The following is a 7,613-nucleotide window of genomic DNA, read 5'->3' on the forward strand; positions in this document are numbered from 1 at the left end:
CAATTTCAATTTGTTCGAACAGTTATTACCGCTTTATGCGCTTTTACGCCAATTCTTAAACTTCTTTTTCGTTGAATAATTCCTATTAAACCATTCCTTTTTTTTTCCCCCCGAAATTTTCATTTTGGACGCGAGTACTAACAGTTGACTTCATATCAAAAGCTACAAAAACTGAAACATTTTAATAAAACACTGATTAAATGCTGTTAAAAGTTAATATTTTTATCGAAACTTTTAAAAATATAAACGGTTCTAAAGAAATTTAAACATTTTCCAATTTTAACAGTTATATGATAGAAAGTTATATTTATAAATTTTTAACAAAATCAAGGAATTTTTTTTTCTGCAGAATTATATTCTAAAGATACTTTTCTTGTTCAGCAGAAAGAAAAGAAATACTCCAAATTTTTCTGTTCTCATTTCAGAATAAAATAAATTCGCCTATGACTGGTTTGCTTCACCTAGAATTTTAAATGGATAAAATTTAAAACAAAATAAATAATAAAAAAATTCTTAAATCACAGAAGTTTTAAAGATAATTCGCTCCAGAAATTATGTATTTTCTTTCATTTTTTGAAAGAACACCATACTTTTGAAAGAACATGATGAAATCATTTCATATTCTAATAAAATATGACTGAGTGGTGATTTTGTTAGGAATTCAGATATTTGGAACAAGATGAAATTGGGAGAGGGGATTCTATTTTAAAAATTTAATTTTTCGAAGACCTAAATCCATGACTTTCCATGATTTTTTTTTAAAAAAATAATAAAAATCATTACATTTCATGCTAACTTTTGTTCAATACTGAAATTTATGACTTTCCCTGATTTTTCATGACTTTCCAGGTGAGCGGATACCCTGAAATGTTCGATTCCGTAGCCTTGAAATTTCGAACCCAATCCAGAGGACTACACCTGGATCAAGTATTGGGAGAAATTTTTTGTGGATTTTTTGGTGGAGCCAGTATTCACTTTACATGGAGAGGAACACCACGAAAACCTCCCACGGCAAGGGAACTATAACTGTCTGCCAACTGAAGATATTTTACATCATCCATCCCTGGGGTCAGTTCGAACTGGGTGCAGGATTCGTATCGATGACTATCACTGAGATTCGAACCCGGTTCTCTTCATTGGAAGGCGAACGCTCTATGCCCAGAGGGCATATCTTACCTTTTCATAGATGAAGATTGACATTGTCGATAACTACTAGCACCACATTGGTGACCCGGACGTGATGTGAACACGCCTACCTTGGCAGTAATACCCACTTCGATATGAACACACCTACTTCGATGGATGGTCCACATTGAACAGTTGACTTGCTACTTGTGACTGAGACATTGTTCACCTCCTCGCACTGTTGCTACTCAGTCTCGATTCAACGCAACGGCCGCCTGCATACACTCAACTGCTAAAGGCAACACAGGAGCGACTACGATCGTTAAGTTGATACAGCTATCACATTCAGCACTCAAAAAGTACGGTGATCTTAATATAGCTCTCCCAGCTTCGCACAAAAACAGCTATGATTCAACTAGTGGTATCCATTCATCGAATTCTATCACAGATATAATTCTAGTGGGGGAGTACTGTAGCGTATTTACCACTACAAAAATACAATTCCATTTCACTAGTATATAAGATATGTTCACTCGATTCTAAGTCGGGGTACCTTTTCATAGAAGAAGGTCTACATTGTCGATAACTACTAGCACCTCACTACTTTTTACGTTAGTTTAGCATATGAGCAGGAATCTGAAACTACTAATTTTTACGAACTTGAGGGGTTCAAATCTTCGCGGGTCTGTCAAAGAACGTAATTTTAAATTCCCCCCTGTGACTGTGAGTTAACCAGAGAATTGCGAATTTAGAGTCCCGTATAACCAATATTTAAACTAGGCATTATGAATAATAGATAATTTATCACACTTTCATATGTAAATGCACATACACTCTTGAAACCTTGGTGTTATTTTAAAGGAAGAAAACATATTTTGGATGCATTTATTTTCTTTGATGAAATAAAAAAGCATTAAACACCTAACAAAATTGCGAGTATTTGATAATTTACTAGCATCTCTAAAATTGAATATTCGATGGACTTAAAAAGTTGAAGACTAAATGAACAAATTCAAAGAAAAAATTTTTTTTAGAATAACAAACTAGCTCATGTAAACATGAATAAATACAGTCGGACTTCTTAACGAACTTCCATTTTGCGAATTTCTCTATTTTGCGAATTTTTTTGTGGAACCAAGAACATTCTGGAAATTTTTTCGTAAAATAACTGCCAAATAGCAAAGTGAATTTTCTATTGAACGAATTTTTCTTTGAGATACACTTATTTCCCACTTCCCTATTTAACTTCCACTTTCCCTATTTAATATTACTTTGTAGCTATAATTTTATACAGCAAAAAAAAAAAAAAAACAGTCAAATTTTTATGCATAAATTTAGCTGTTTTTAGTTGAAAATGTTTGTAGCACGATAGTGATTCTGTTGTTGTTGTTACTTATCCCCTTGGTCTAGAGCCTTAGACCAAATCCAGAATATCATGTTGCATCAGCAAGTCATAGACAATCTCTCCATCACTCATCATTTGTCTCACAGAGGCACCAATGCAATCCAAAAGATGAGATAGAGAAGCGATGGCCGAGCAATGACAATAGTCATAAGTCTCTTCTTTCGCTTTCACACTTAATATGGCCTACCCTAAGTCTTGATAAGGCTGTTTGAGCAAATCTAGGACAAGTGCACTGCAGGGATAATCCGGGGCATTTGGCGGCATACCAATCATGATCTGGTGAGTGTTTCCACGCTGAGTTTACCCTAGCTAACTTCAGGGAGTGAACCTCAGACAGTTTAGATGAAGTAGCAAGTTCACTCCCGGCAAGCCGATCAGCAATCTCATTCCCATAAATACCCACATGGCAGGGTATCCACTGCAAGTGCACCGAGCCGATCTGAGACGAAGTAGTCAATTTGATAACGATTTCCTGTCCCAAATTTTCCTGGCCAGTTCTTCAAATGTTGAATTGAACTCTTGCTATCCGTCATATGTCAAATACGCCAGAGTCCATGGCTAGGCTCAAGGCCTCATTTATGGCAATTAACTCTGATCGAAAGACCGAGGCATGATCCGGGTTTTTCTAAGTCGGCGGTTGAGCTCTCCTACACCTGTCCTCATAAAAGCACCACTGCCCGTTCTACCGGAGTCAGACTTGATTCCGTCCGTATAGACGACCAAGGCTCCGGGAGGAATATTATTGATTACCTCGAGAGCCAGCTGACGTAGCAACTCCGGATGTTGACTTTGCTGGATAAAATCGATATTTAAGTCATCTTTAAAAATTACATTACTAAGAGAAGTATTAGGTGTCAATAGATTAAAAAGAGGGCATGTCTCTCCATCAAACTAAGAGGGCTGTTCCCTTTTCAGCCTCTGATTGTTTGTCCAGTTTGATACAAATAATGACGTTCTATTGTGGGAGCCACAGCTCTTAAGTTTAGCGATGTACTTTGTGATGTTAGTCTCTCTTCTTAGGCTCCCAAATAATTCTTCATGTTTAAATATAAGACAATATTCTTTATTCAAAACCATTTTGAACATAATGCGTAAATNTTCCATGTCTCATTCCAAGAATTTTTCATGACTTTACGAAGTGACTACTTTCTCCCGACAAAAACGCGACAATAAATTTAAAAAAGCATTATAATAACATTCATTGAAATGATAGGTATAACCAAAACTGTTCCCTCGATTGGGAACCGTATCAGTATCTGAAACACAAATTACTACATTTTACTTTATTTTGCTTTCTAACAGTCATTGAGCAGCCGAGTTCACGACTCTGCTACATTTTAGATTTTCAAATTCATGACTTTTCATGATTTTCCATGTCTCATTCCAAGAATTTTTCATGACTTTACGAAGTGACTACTTTCTCCCGACAAAAACGTGATAATAAATTTTTAAAAGCATTATAATAGCATGAATTGAAATGATAGGTACAACCAAAACTGTTATACTCCCTATCTTCATATTTATAGATTTTAAATTTTACAAAACAGAGTAAAGAAAGAGTTGAAACAATAATATAGCTGGGGAAAAAATACAAAAGCAAATAATTTTTTTTCCGCAGAATTATATTCTAAAGATACTTTTCTTGTTCAGCAGAAAGAAAAGAAATACTCCTAATTTTTCTGTTCTCATTTCGGAATAAAATAAATTCGCCTATGACTGGTTTGCTTCACCTAGAATTTTAAATGAATAAAATTTAAAACAAAATAAATAATAAAAGATTCTTAAATCACAGAAGTTTAAAAGATAATTCGCTCCAGAAATTATATTTTTTCTGTCATTTTTTGAAAGAACACCATAATTTTTAAAGAACATGATAAAATCATTTTATATTCTAATAAAATATGATTGAGTGGTGATTTTGTTAGGAATTCAGATGTTTGGAACAAGATGAAATTGGGGGAGGGGATTCCATTTTAAACATTAAATTTTTCGGAGACCTAAATCCATGACTTTCCATGATTTTTAAAAAAAAAAAAAATCATGACATTTCATGCTAAATTTTGTTCAATACTGAAATTCATGACTTTCCTTGATTTTTCATGACTTTCCAGGTGAGCGGATACCCTGAAATGTTCGATTCCGTAGCCTTGGAATTTCGAACCCAATCCAGAGGACTACACCTGGATCAAGTATTAAGAGAAATTAGCCCTAGTGGAAAAAGTTTTGGTGGAGCCAGTATTCACTTTACATGGAGGGGAAAACCACGAAAACCTCCCACGGCAAGGGGCTTGTAGCCCATGATCTGTCTGCCACTGAAGATATTTTACATCATCATTGGGGTCAGTTCAAACTGGGCGCGGAATTCGTATTGATGGCCATCACTGAGATTCGAACCCGGATATAGATAATTTATCACATTTTTATATGTAAATGTACATACACTCGTGAAACCTTGATGTTATTTTAAAGGAAAAAAACATATTTTCGATGCATTTAATTTCTTTGAAGAAATAAAAAAGCATTAAACACCTAACGAAATTGCAAGTATTTGATAACTTACTAGCATCTCTAAAATTGAATATTCGATGCCAAGAAGGACATAAAAAGTTTAAGTTAACAAATTCGAAAGAAAAAAAATATTTTAGAATAACAAACTAGCTCATGTAAACATGAATAAATACCCAAATAATTCTGTTGTTGTTGTTACCTATCCCCTTGGTGTAGAGCCCTAGACCAAGTCGAGAAGATCATGTCACATCAGCAAGTCATAGACAGTCTCTCCATCACTCATCAGTTGCCTCACAAAGGCACCAATGCAATCCAGAAGATGGGGATCGATCCAAAGGGGAAGTGATGGCCGAGCAATGACAATAGTCATAAGTCTTTTCTTTCGATCTGAAGGTCAAACACTTTATATGGCCGGTTCTAAGTCTTGACAAAGCTGTTTGAGCAAATCTAGGACAAGAGTACTGCAGGGATAATCCGGGGCATACCAATCATGATCTGGTGGGTGTTTCAATGCTGAGTTTACCCTAGCTAACTTCAGGGAGTGAATCTCAGACACCAGTAGTTTAGAGGAAGGGGGAGTAGCAAGTTCACCCCCTTCCTTGGCAACCCGATCAGCAATCACATTCCCATAAATACCCACATGGGAGGGGATCCACAGCAAGTGCACCGAGCCGATCTGAGACAAAGTAGTCAATTTGATAACGATTTCCTGACCCAAATTTTCCAAGACACTTGACCAGTTCTTCAAATATTGAATTGAACTCTTGCTATCCGTTAATATCCATATGTCAGGTACGCCAGAGTCCATGGTTAGGATTGCCCGTTCTACCAGAGTCAGACTTGATTCCGTCTGTATCCGAACGGATATTATTGATTACCTCGAGAGCCAGCTGAAGTAGCAACTCCGGATGCTCATTTTGCTTGGTAAAATCGATATTTAAGTCATCTTTAAAAACTACATTACTAAGAGAAGTATTAGGTGTCAATAGATTAAAAAGAGGGCAGGGCTCTCCATCAAACTAAGAGGGCTGTCCCTCTTCAGCCTCTGATTGTTTGTCCAGTTTGATACAAATAATGACGTTCTATTGTAGGAGCCACAGCTCTTAAGCTTAGCGATGTACTTTGTGATGTTAGTCTCTCTTCTTAGGCTCCCAAATAATTCTTCATGTTTAAATATAAGACAATTTTCTTTATTCAAAACCATTTTGAACACAATGCGTAAATTAATTTCCCCACCAAAGTTTCATTCCTTAAAGTAGCGAAGTGGTCATTTGTAGTCATTACATTTGAAAAAAAAGTAGTTGTAGTCAACTACGTTTGCAACAAAGTAGTTTCCGACCACTCATTTTAAGCAGCAACAAAAAAAAAATTTGATACTTAAAAAGAATGTTTTTGGTGACGTTTTTAGAATATGTTCGGAAGCATAGGACACACAATAGTTAATTATTAAAAATTATATTTTATGCTGAAATTTTTCGGGAAATCAAATCTCTTAAATGCTTGCAAATTTTTCTCGATTAAAAAGTTCTCGTCACCTGGCGAAATTCGCTATTTATGGTGTCTTAGTTTTCCACAGCTCATCTACATTTTGTACACTATCGTCTGTATTTTGGGGTCAAAAATCATAATCCTTAGGTAAAAAGAGGTATGTTTATTCTGAAAAAGTGCGTTTTTGTGTCGTATTTATTCACTTAAAATATTGTCTGTACTAACTAATAAGCCTATTTGAGGTCAACCCCTCGAACCAATTGACTCCTAGTACATGAAAATCCCTTCATTAGATTATAAGTTATTCATAGTTTTTTTTATTTTACGCGCTCTATATCCTTCCGAGATGACTCATTATAATATAACACTAAATAAATAAGGTTAAAGCAACAACGTTTTTGTAGAAGCTATAGTAGCACTTCTTTTATGTCGCACTAATGGCGGCGGTCTGTTAAACATTCCTGAGGACATCAAAGATCACAATTTTGATCTTCTGTTGAGAGAACCCTTCTTTAGTATCCCAAAGATCTGAAAGTTTAATGAGGACCGGTGCCTCGCACTCTTGGTCCATTAGCAGGATGATCAAAGTGATCACCCAACCGCTCACTGAACGCATACAGTGATGCTGGACTTCGCTGATCTACTAGGGGTAGAGCGCTCGCCTCCCAATGAAGTGAACAGGGTTTGAATCCCAGAGATAGCTATCAATACGAATTCCACACCCGGCTCGCACCGACCACAGTGGTTACATAAACTATTCTCAGTTTAAGACGAATCATGGGTCTCCTTGCCGTAAGGCTAACCATAGGAGATTTTCGTGGTTTTCCTCACCATATAACGCAAATGCAGGTTAGTTTTGTCAAAAAGTCTACCCCGTAGTCAAATTTCTCCCAATACTTGATCCAGGAGTTCCGTTGTCTTCTGAATGCGGTTCAAAATGACAAGGCTACGAGGTTGAACATTAGCAGTCGCAAATCCCATAAATTGGGTTGGCTGTACTACGACTGTGGGAACAATATTGCTTGTGGTAAGTATCAATTGAATGCAAATATTTATTTGTTCTTTAATAAAAGTAAAATTCACTTAC

This window comes from Parasteatoda tepidariorum, chromosome 10 (assembly GCF_043381705.1).
Source record: "Parasteatoda tepidariorum isolate YZ-2023 chromosome 10, CAS_Ptep_4.0, whole genome shotgun sequence".
Taxonomy (NCBI): Eukaryota; Metazoa; Arthropoda; class Arachnida; order Araneae; family Theridiidae; genus Parasteatoda; species Parasteatoda tepidariorum.